Raw genomic sequence first — 12,999 nt, 5'->3', positions numbered from 1 at the left:
CTGTAGCTCTTGGGGTTGGGCCCAACCCAAGTGCCCAGTACCTCCTTTGTCTACTTTTATGTGTTTTTGTTGCATTCTTAGAATAAAATCTGCTATTTAGATTTAAATCTTGTTTTGTTATTTAGGTTGCTTTTGATGATTAAAAAGGCTTTTCATTTTTAGATTGATTTGATAAGTTAATAACAGAGAAGATCTTCAGAAAAGGCTATCAAGCACCTCTGATCTCACCTCTCCCTCTGTGGGACCATGAGCTGGGACCAAGGTGTCCTTGCTGCCACCAAAAACACTGTCTTTTCTTCATCATGCAATTATTAGTGTTAGATTCTCATTTGCAGAAGTTGATACCAGTTGTGGTTACATGCTCAGGTTCATGATTGCTTAGTTTTCATATCAATTTCACATGATTTAGTTGCAAATAAACTATTGTTCATTTTCTTTGTTGTTATTTGGGTCACATTAGGTTAAAGTAGCTAGGTCCTTGATTTTCCGAGTCTTTGTTTGTTCAAATTGAGAAATAACTTATAGAGCACTTGTATTACCTCTCTATCTACCTTTCCTCCATCAGATAATATGCTCCAACCCTTAATCCATGATTCCTACCCTTCATTTTCCATACTTTTCCCACCTTGCCCTAACTTCTACATTCTTGTACATCATCGCTTCCTCCATCCTCAAACAAATCCAATCTCTCCTTAGCCCCATTCACCAGGTCCTAGACCACGTAACATCATTATCCAACCTCCATTTCCACTTTCCCACCATTTTTCCTCCATCAACCCTCCAAAATCCTCTTTTTGGAACATCCTGTAGAACCCCTGCAGACTTCCTACAGAAGCTCACGAAAGTGATTTCTTGAGATCCGATCACTATGAAACTCTCTGGAAGGGTGATAGGGACCCCTTAGGCCCTATTCTAACCTTTCCAGCCTCCTTCAAGAATTTCCTTTCTCCAATCCACCTCTGCACAGTCAAAAACAGTTAAAACACATGCATAATAATTCTGCCAACTTACTCAAAAAATACAAAAAGATGTTTCTTTTCAGATTTCACTTTAGAAGTATCGTAGTCACATGCGTTTTACCTTTCTAAGAGTCAATGGCATTCCTTTCTATAGCTTTCATCATTTTTCTTGCACCAGTAAGGTTAGTCGGTAAAACTAGGGTTTGCTAGGGATTGCATTTCCTTTCAGCTTTCCGCTCCTTTCTGCAAGTAGATTAGCCTCTGTTGAGTTAGATTTCATCCATCACAGTTAAAAGCTTCTTCTAAGAGCTCATAGAAGTTGGCTTAAGCTCCTAGCGAACTTGTACCAGTTGATCAAGTGACAGTCACGACAAGAGCTAGTACTTGTGCATATAGCACCGTCGCTTCCAAGTTTGTTACGAACCACTGGGTTGATAAAATTAAAGAAGGGAGTCCCGGAGTTCCAACATTATTGCTGCAATACTGGGGCCCACCACATGAAACATGGAAAACTGGGTGCACTCGAGAAGATCCAAGAAGCACCAATTTGTATGCCATAGTACCAATATTTTGCAACACCTTGTAAGGACAAAAATACTTTGGTGATAATTTATTATCCTTCCTAGCTTGTTTGATGGAAATTTGTTTGTATGGTTCTAGCCGTAAAAATACCTAGTCACCTACATCAAAACTTCTTTCATTGTGATGTTGATCTTCCTGTTGTTTCATTATATTTTGTGCCAAAATAAGGTTATCTTTTAAGAGTTGGAGAACTTGTTGTTGATGCTCAATTTTATCTTCCACTGCTTGAACCTTATAATTATTGTCCAAGACTTTTTGGAGATTTGGAGAAATAGATCATTTCGATGTTTGAACCTCTAGTGACCATAATTTTGCAATTACGCCCCATTGTTATTTCTTTATAAACTTTGTAATGTCATTAGAGATGATTATCTTTCATGATTTCCCTACGATACGCCTTAATTCAACTTCCTTTACTTCCCAAAAAAATTTCAAGAAAATTTCTTGAAAATTAAAAGCTACCGTACCCAAAGTTTGTAACCATTAGACTCCTAGTAGAACATCATCACCACCCATTGGAATGGAAAGAATTGGAATATTCAATACATATTCTCCCATGGATAGATTGATATTATGGAACTTTCCTAAGAAATTTATGGTTCCCCCATTTGCATCCATCACTTTACACACCAATGTTGGATAAAGGAAGAAATTCAATTCCTTGGCTATCTTACAATGAATAAAATTATGGGTACTACTTGAATCAATCAACACTATTACCTTTTTCTTTTTGATATGTCCTTATATATTGAGAGTTTTAGGAGTGGTAATTCCTACCAATGCATTACAAGATATGGTTGGATTAATTTCTTCTTTCTCTTGGCTTGGTTCTTGGTGTATATCCTCTTCTTTTGACATTTCTTGTCCCTTTTCTTTCTCCTCTTCAAAATCTATGTAAACTTTTCTTCTCAGCACATTTATGACCTTTAGTGTATTTTCTATCACAATTGTAACAAAGCCCTTTTGCTCTTTTTTCTTCCAATTGTAGTGTTGCCAACCTTGTAGGTTGTTGAAGGCTAGGGGCAACAACACTTCCCCCTTTATAGTTGTGAGTGGTAGGCTTCCTTGTTGCCATAGTTTTGATTTCAATTTTTCTTTCCAACTTGAATGACTTCTCCAATGAATCAAGTTCCTAGAGATGAACCTCATGTTGGATTTTATATTTTAAAGTCCCTATGAAGACATCAATCCTATGTTCCTCTAGAATATCAGTTACCCTTATATTCAATTTTTGGAAGTCCTCAATTTGCCCTGCCATTGAACCATTTTGTTTGAGATTTATCAATTGGATAAAGAGGGTGTTTCTCTTTGTGTCCTCATAATGTGATATCATTTCCTACATAAAAATTTACCAAGTGAAAAGTGGTTTACGAGAATAAAGACATCGATACCATACAAACTGATTAGGTTCTAAATATAAAGTTTCAATGCTTACCATTTGTGTTTTTTTTACATTATGGAGATGAAAATATTGATCCATCTATAGTATCCATGTTATAGGATCCTTGCCATCAAAATTAATCATATCAATATTTGGAATGCGGTGGTTCTTAAACCCCACATTGGAGTTTCTAAAATTTTAATTGATATTACTTTTGTCTTCATCATGATTTTCATGGATTGGCTTGTCACCACTGGGATGCCTTTCTTCTAGCAACTTTACGAAACCTTCTTCCTTCAGTCCCTCTATCTTGACATTCATCATTTCTTCCATGTCTGATTTTAAACCATCATTCAAAACTCCCACTTCCCTTTTTATACCATTTATCTCAGCTTCTGTTACTTTTTGTGAGAGCGAAATTTATTGCACTTGGTCACGTAATTTTGATATATCATTTTGCATTTCTTCCTCCTCTTCATCAATCATAGTAGAGATTTCAGGCTTCTTACTTGGTGTTTCCATTGTGTTTCTTTGGGTCATCAATTAATGATATTTATGCTTCACTATTCCGTTTGAATCACTTCAAAATAATTTTTCAAAAAAAACTTATGCAAATTTTAAAAAATACACACCTTTTTTTTCTTTGTAGGAGCTCAATACTGAATATGTTGTATCTTTGTAATTTCCAATCTCCAAAGTATCAACTTTTGTCTTGGGGTATCCCTCTAAGTCCTCTTTCCAACCCCATAGTTCTCATTGATAATATGATTATTCAAGAAGGTGTTCTACCCAATCGCCCACAATACCCTGATTATAGACTAGTTCAGTAGAGCAAATGTGTATAGAGTACCAAGTGTCACTGTTTCAACCTTTGGCCATGAAAATGATACCCAAAAAACTATAGTTGATCCTACTTGTGTCACTTTTTATCAAATTTAAATCCGATTCTTAGAGAAAAAGTTATGATGATTTTCTGAAGGTCACCTGTTTGAGATGGAATTCTAGAGCCTACAAAAACCCTAACTTCCTCAGATCATATCTCTGAAAATATAGCGAGACAATATTTGAAATTTTCATACATTGTTCACCAATATTTCTGCTCTACACAGTTTCGAGTTTAGGTTCCGAAGCTTTGTAGAAATAACGTTATAGCAACAATTCCATGATGGCCTATTTGAAGCTGCGAAACCCTAGAATCCAAAGCTCTGATACCAAATATTATGTAGCTAGCTCACTAAAGAGAAGAAAATATCAAACAACAACTTCAAAATTAGCATCTTTGATGAGGAAACATCCTTTAGATTATACAAATGAAAAATTCGTGCATGATCCAAATGAAAAAACATCCTTTCTGTATATAGGAGTCTAAGGGGTCACAATATAATTAGAGCCACCAATACAATAATAATGTAAGGGCACAACAATAACAATAGTGGGCTTCTATGGGGCACAATAATAATAATATGGGGACTACATGGGCACAAAAATAACAATAAGGGGGACACTTACAATAAAAATGAGGGAATACACTAGTATTATAGGGACCTAACTCATGGTGTTTTGTTTCTAGTTTTATTCTTTCGGTGCTTTGTGATTTGTTTGCACTTGGTTTGGAGTTTTGTTTATGTCTTGTGCATAGTTTTGCCACTTTGTTTGTGGTGTCATGTTGCAGTTGGTTTTGTAATTGTTTGTTTCTTGTTCTTTCCTTTTATTTTTTGAGGGTATTGGGGATTGGTTGGGAGAGAGGAAAGTTAATGGAGCTTAAGGAGAGCTTGTGGTACCTAATAGGTAACATAAGAATCAAATGAAGCTTGATGCATGAGTAAAGGGAAACTAAAGGCAAGAATATGATAACTAGTTGGATTGGTTGGGTCCATTGGTGTAAATGGACGATGGTGGGTAAAGTAATAGGAAAGGTAAAGTAAATGTACTAAAGTAACAAATTCCTTGGCTATGTAGGGAACTATTGTTCTTAATTTTGCGCATGTTATGTGTGAACAAAGGAAGTTCTCTTTACCTTCACCTTATGATATCTGGTAATTATGTTATGATCATGATTATCTTGATTCCTATATATGTATACATGTATGCGTGTATGTCATTTTCTGACAGGGTCATTAGGGATCATGATTGTTTTATTCTAATGTTTATATGTCTATATGCATGTATGTATGATGTTGTTTAACAGGGTCCTCAAGGATCATACTTGTAGAGGAATGATTGCTTATGTAGGTGAATGGCATGAAGATGTTCCTAGTTTATGAGGAATCAAGTGGGAAGGGTAGCCCTGAAAGATCTATGAGGTTAGTATCATGTGGATACTATTTGATATTGTGTTCTTATGCCTATGCTTATGTTATGAATAGGCAATGTTGAGGGATACATCAACATAATGAAATTAGTGTTCTCTGGAACATGCTGGGACGATCATGGATAATGTAAATACACTAGAAGCAAGGTTTACTGGTAGAGAGTGTGGTCTCTAGATTTGTAGTACTATTGTTCTGTATATGTTATAAATATTTTACCTATGGAGTTGTGTACATGTGGTATTTTGTACATGATTGTGCAAGCAATGTTGTGTAAATATGGTGTTGTGTGCATGTGGTGTTGTGTAAATGTGGTATTATGTACATGTCATACATGTTGTTTTGTGAACATGTCGTACTGTTTTATGCGTAGTGTGTAGTCATTGTATCATGAGATATGTATTCATTTTCCTGTACTTTGTGTACATAGATTTATTGTGTTGTACACTCGGTGTACGTGTAAGTGTTGTGTTGTACACTGGGTGTAGGTGTATGTATTGTGTGGTGTTGTACATCATGTGTGGGTGTATGCATGTGATGAACACTCTATGCATGTGTAAATCATTGAAGATAAGAGAAGGTAATGGGTGCATGTCATGTGTGGCAACCAATTTGGTGTGTGTACGAAAAGGATAAAGAACAAAGGTAGAAGAAAAGAACTGATTGAAAGATAAATATCAGTATTTTATTTCAATTTTAATTATGCATGTGATCTGTGAGTCTGATTTATGATAGGTTACATGTAAGCTATGATTTTCATTTATGATGGTTGCATTTCGAGCTAACCAGATGTGATATGTTTATTAATGATGATTTGATCAAAGAGATATTTTGAGTTGCTGTGATAGGAAGTAAATAAGATTGTAGGTGTACCTTATTTATGAGTTACCAATGAGGCATGAATTGAATTTACTTTTATTTTTTTTAAATCTAGTGGAAGTTATGTGTTTGGTACAAGAGATCATGGTTGAAATGTCTGGGTGGTTGAAATTGACTGCAAGAATTAGTAGTAGCGTAAAAGGAATTGGAATAGGAAGGAGTATGTTGGTAAAGCATTCAGAAGCATGGACATTTGAGACATTGGTACCCAACACTGTCCATTGGTTTCCATGAGAATGTTATGACCGATATGATGGTTTAGAGGTAGGGATATGCCTTGGTTTTTGGACATTTCGATGTGATGAAAGCTTGCCAAGGAATCAATCATCTGGGAAAGGGGATGTTGGGGAACTTGGAAGATGAATGATTGCATGGAGGGGGGTGACTATATCACTCGAGGGACTATGTAGTAGAGAAGGGAAGGCTAAGGGATGGATTTATTTTGGTTAGTATCATTTCAAAATGGAATCATATGCATATTGGGATGTACCCTCAAACAATGAGTTGGTAATTGTTCACTAAGGGAATAGGTAGCACAATGATTGTAGCACTATACATTTTATGCAGGTTGACTTTGGCAGTGGATTCTAGACTTATTGGGAAGGAGGTGAATCCTTGTGTTACTTTTGAGGGTCGAGGTGTGAGACTTTGGATTCCCTTGTTGCAGATATTGGCATTGTATCCTTTTATTTTATGGTTAGAGAAAATGTGCATATGTATATATGTGTATTTTATTATGAATACTATATCAATTTGGATTTATAAATCTCCATGAACATAATGGTTATTTGCTAGTTGAGGAAAATGTGCATAAGTATATGTGGTTGTTATTATAAATATCGTTATGAATTGTGTTATAAATCTCTAGTAAATCATATGTTTGATATGTTTTCAATACTCGTCATTGTAATTACTGCAATGAGCGATGTTATACAACTTGATAGGAAGTATGTTTTATATTCAATGGTCTACTGGTCATAGGTGTCATAGAATACCAAGGATAGTGTTCCCCAAAGGGGGAGGGGTTTATAACAACCCCTGGTTGATATTCCATGTAAAAGAATATAAGACCAAGGTCATGGGACAAGTATTCCAAGCTGAGTGTTGGGTAAAACATCCTAGTGGGTGTTCATTTTGGTTTCTTATGGCTACGGGAAATTGGAAAAGGCATTGGAAAAGGCTTTGGAAAGGAAAAGGGGCATTAATATTTTTGAAAACAAATAAAAATTGGAGAAAAGGGAGATGAAAGGTCACAAAATTGCATGAGGAGGAAATTGAAGGAAAAATAGAGGAAATTGAAGAAAATAGAAGCCTTAATGATAAAAATACTTTTGAGGATCAATTCACAGGCTTTTGTCAGTTTTAGCTTATAGCTATTTCTACACTCTCATACTCTTGCACACTTAGAGCATTCTTGGAGAAATCTAGAATTGGAGAAAGGAAAGAAAAGGAAGGACAAGGAGGCAAAGGAAAGCAAAGATCAAGAAAGGATGAAGCAAGGAAAGGTTGGATAAAGTGGCTACAACATGATTACTTGGTAGGTATCGAGTTGCATGTATGATTTCCTTGCTAGTTTTAGCATGAATGGTGGATGCATGTGTGTATTTGGTTCTCTTGTTGTCATTGACATGGGTTTTTCTAGGTGTGACAATGGTTTCAGTGTTGCCTTTCCATTTCCGAATAGTCATGGTGTGATGGGTTTCTTTCATTTTGCTAAGCTTTGGATTGCCAGATGGTTTTGCTACCACATGAGGTGGTCTCAGGAAAATTCCCAAGGGCCTAGCAATCCCTTGACTGGTTTTGGTGAGATGGTGGTAAAGCGTAACGGATGGAAATGGGAAAATTCCTCAAGGTATTGATGAAGAAATTCAAAGGCATCTAAGCTTGTCTAGGACCTAGGAATCCCTTTACTAGTTTTGGTAGGATTGTGGTAAAGCCTGGTAGTGTATGTTTTTTGTTTGGGCCTAGGAATTCCTTGATCGATAATGGTGGGATTGCGGTAAGGCCTAGTTGTGTAGGTGCTTGGTTCGGGCATAAGAGTCCCTTGAGCAGCTTTGGCGGGATTGTGATAAACCTTGAGGAATCCCTAGTTTTTTGTTGTGAGTCCCACTTTGATGCTTGGAATATGGCATGGGGGTGATTAGCTAAAAGAAATATTTGGTTTAGCTCAATCTATGGTCAGGTGGTACGTGGATGTCCCTGACTTGGTTGGATTTTTCATATGTTAATAAGAGCTCCTTTTCTCTTGAATTTCATGATTATTTATACTTGTTATTATGTGTCTTTGATGATCATTCTATCATTGTTATTATTCTGATCATATGATGGTTATAAGCATTGTTTTATGACAAATTCTAGTTATGGATCTTAAGATGTTTTGATTGGTAAATGAATGGTTATTGAATGCATGACCTAATATATGTATTGCATCTATTATCAGAGGTCATCAAACCTTCTTGATGACTTTCAGATAAGCATGAGAACCCTATGTTCAGATATGCATTTATGGCCTATAGATTACATGTTCATAATGTGTTTGACTAAATAATTGTCATGGTTAGGTCAAGTATTTGAAATTTTTTTTTATAAATTTCTTTGTCTTGATGTCATCTATAATTATAGGAAGTCTAATTAAGTTTTGGGTAGTAGTATGGAGGCAAGCACTAAATATGTGGCACTAGTTCCAGGGTTTCATGTGAAAAACTGAGAAATTAGGACTACAGTCGCTACCTTTTCAGACTTATGCATGTGAATAAGGGCCTATAGTTGCATGGATGTAGTGTTATTCCTACACCTAGCAGTGTAGGTCAATAAAATAACTATCCAACTCAGGATTTTGGCATATGGAGTGGTTTTTTAGCTCTTAGGGGTCTTGTAGCTGTTGAGGAAGGTCAGTAAGGTTTCATTTTGTTGACTCCTTTTGCTTAAGGTGATGTAGGAGGTCAGGTCATGTCATAGTAGCCCTCAGTTCATGTTTACCATAGAAGGTCGGTGAAAATGGGTAGACATGGGAGGGGTGGTTACATTTTTCTTATTCATCATTATAATGTGCTTTATGTTGTTGAACTTTTCTAGCCTTTTTCCTTGAATAATCTAGTGTCTCCATCCTTGGAATGGAAGGAACTGCTCATGATATATCCCTCTAGATATACACTCTAGAATTGATTGAATCATGAAATTTGATTATATATAGTCTTTGTTTGCGCTTATTTATCACTACTATATTATTTACACTATTGATTTTTCTAACATTATGCCTTGGAGAATCAATTGTTTCCATCCTAATATTGATAGGAAGTTCTTCAGAGGTTTCCCTCTAGATATACTCTCTAGAATCACTTGATGCATGGGATATGTTTATAGATAGTCTTTCCTTGTTCCTATTCATCACTACATTTTCTTTATATTTTTTATTTTTTATAGCCTTGTTCCTTGAAGAATCCAATGTTTCTATCCCCAAAAAGAGGAGAAGTGCTCATGAGGTTTCATGCAGATATAATCTCTAAAAACATTTGAAGCATGGAATGTGGTTATATATAGTTTTAACCAATAAATATTCATTACTATTGTGTGCTTTATAATGTTGATTTTCCATTCCTCATGATCTACAGATAGCATTTCCTAATGAAATTTAGTTATTCAAATCATATCTAAATGAAACAACAAAAGTCACCTTCCTAATGAGACTCAAATGTCAATCAAGGTTCATTCGAATAAAAAGAGTAGGAAAATTAAAGTGATGATTTTTTTTTGAGTTTATACTTCTAAATACCGTCTCAAATAAATAATATAAACTATAATGTATTTATACTTTTAATTCAAAATTATCTCACATTACTTTCAAAGGTAAGTAAGGATAATATTTGTTGGTTCTAGGTTTTACCTAATGAAAAAACTGGTTTCTTTAGGCTTGCAATCATATAACATGAATTTTAGAATTACATATATGTTTGCAATGTAGACAGTTAAAATTAATTATGAAAATTAAGCATTCCATATTATTTATAAAAATATTACGCAACCAAAAGAAAGTCATGATGACTTTGTATATAATAAAAACTAAATTTTCCCACATAGATGGAGTTCAAGGAAGGCAACTCTCCCCAACTCGGGATGAATTCCATGCGCACAAAATAATAAATAATGATTCTTTCCACATGGAAACCTACATAGTATCCCATACTCCATGTTATGGAAGTGATGTGAACATGCCTAAGGAAAAGTATTGTGCTTTTGTCTTTGATAGTGTGAAGTTTGGGTGTTGTGAATTCTACTTGAATCTCAACCTGCAGGGAAATTTTGAGATTCATAATGGAAATTAATGACAAATGGAAAAATAATAATGCTAAGGGGTGGTTGGATAAGGCAAAACATGCAAGGATCTATGATAGTTGCATGAACATAACCCACCAACCATGGATAAGAAGGAGATGAGATGGTGATGCTGGTTTGGAAAGGTTTCTTCATGGAATTACTAAGGAATGCAGGAATTGAAATATTCCTTACCTAGAATCTCTTTAGGTGAAGTCATCTAATTACTAGAAAAGATCGTAGTAATCTTAGTGTCTAGAAGTTTGGCTTTATTGTCATCAAATTTTGAACTTTTTTGAATTATAGAAATCCTCTTCAACTAATTGAATTTAGATTTTGGTTTGGTTGCTTTTATCCTTTTGTCCCCTCCTTGGGTTTAATTATTTTTTGGACCTTGATATTCTCTTCGAGGTAAATTCTGTACTCTACCCTTATTATATATACTTTCTTAGATATGTCTCTCATTTTTTGTTCTCTCATGTCCTTCTCTAGTTTCATCTTTCTATGTTTGGCTCTCATGTGCTATGGTTTTCTTTTCTCAATCCTACTCCCAATTCAATTCATCATCTTTGGTATTGAACCTACTTTATTTAAATGGTTCCTCACCTAGTTCCCTTATGCAATCCCCTTCCCCCCTAAGCTTCCTTCCTTCTACAATTCCTAGTCATCAATTATCAACTCCTTGGCACAATGGCAGATAAGGACATTTCCCCTCCTTCTAAGTTCAATCATTATTTAAACCACAAATCACAATACTATGAAGATACCAAAGAATCCATGAAATTATATAGGGGCATAATCCATGTAGCTATTAAAAGGGCCAAATAGACATGTATAATAGGAAACTAGGGAATGGATTCATGAAGTAGGGAATTCCACTAGGGTCAAGACTACCTGTTACATGAAAATTGTAAAACTATACTATGACATTGAAACCCTAATGGACAGGTCCATAATTGAAAGGGTAGATACATAACAAGAAACAATCATATGCATGGTGCAACTACTATAGAAAGTCGATAATATCAATTGAAAAGTCACACTTATTGCGAAGTTCCTAACAAACCTTCGCTTTTAATCCTCTAACAATAATGATGATCCACAAGCACTATCCCAAGAGGATATTAGTATAGGATTGATTTAGATTGGATCATTATATTATTTTCCATCCATATCGATTTTTTTAGAGTTACAAAAGTGGAGGAATAAGATTGTAGGACAATTTTTACCAATAGTACCTAGTTTGCAAAATTGGGATCTAAAACGTTTTGGGAGCAGTTTGAGGAATCAAATTGTGTTTTTTGGGGGTAATTTGTTTTATTTTAGTGAGACATCCTTTTATCCTATTTTTCACACAATCACCTTTCCAATTACACAAGAATCACCTCATTTGCAATCCATATGCAAAAGTTATGACACTCGAAATTTGAGAGGGTGCCACATTAGCCACCATTATTCACGGAAAAGGATCTAGCCACATGATAATGATGAAGAATAATATAGAAGAGTTCATAATGTAAATTTAGTTAAGAGTTGAAGGAGTTAATTCTAACCACTAGTAGGTTATCGGGTTGTGTTACAACTGAGCCACTAGGAGGAAAAGGGGTTCCATTATTTTTTAGTGCATTTGTTCCATAGATGTGCAAATAAGGAGAGAGAAAACTGAGAGGATTTTTGCACTAGAGTAGTGCATGGGCTATGGACCTTACTTATTTGTACTTGCAACCATTTTCTATCCATAGGAAAAGAATACAATGGCCTCACCTTTTAGCTAGGTTTTCACCCAAAAGTGTTTCCTAGGTTATATCTCATGTAAATTTTGGTTTGTGATTGTTTATTTAATTTTTAAATACATTTTAAAATATTATAATTTTCATGCATTTTTAGTAAATAGTAATTTACATATCCAAAAATCTAAAGAGAAATAACCCTCACAGTGTATAGTTCATATTTTTAGGTATAATTTTATCAGATTGGTTTTGACGAAGTATCTAATAGAATATCTATAGACGTTTACAGACCATATTGGTATCATAACGGGTTTATTTTGGTATATTGTGGATATTTGTAGTGGATCTATATCATTTAATCCAAAATTCATTTAACCCTAGTCATGGTGGATTGATATGTGAATAATGCTTGTGATCCTGAAGAGGAAAGGCTTTTGTGGCTTGAAGCATGTGTTATAGACATAAAACATAATATGAATCTCGTCATGGAGGCCTTGACCAATAAGCTTATTCTATTAATAGAATATGGGAGTTCTAGAGTAGAGGTTAAATAACAGGATAGATTAGGAGCTTAAGAAGAAACAAAGAATGAGTCAAAGAATGACTTGAAAAAATATCAACCTAGTTTGAGTGTCATGAAACATTCACAATCATTATTGAGAATGTAAGCGAAGGTTGATATCAAGCCATTCCAAGGTGAGATCGATTCTATGAACATAAATAACTATTTGGAGTAATATAATATTATTTTATTGTTTATCATATAAAGGAATAACAAAATATTTCATTTGCATGATTAAAATTAGAGGGTCGCACCCTGATCTAGTGGGAAAGCCACATGAGACCTT

The sequence above is a fragment of the Pinus tabuliformis genome, chromosome 4_1 (genome assembly GCF_031772625.1).
Source record: "Pinus tabuliformis cultivar Carrire ecotype Pingquan chromosome 4_1, CPIR1, whole genome shotgun sequence".
In the NCBI taxonomy this organism is placed as follows: domain Eukaryota; kingdom Viridiplantae; phylum Streptophyta; class Pinopsida; order Pinales; family Pinaceae; genus Pinus; species Pinus tabuliformis.
The sequence above is the reverse complement of the archived record's forward strand: the minus strand, read 5'-3'. Positions refer to the sequence as shown.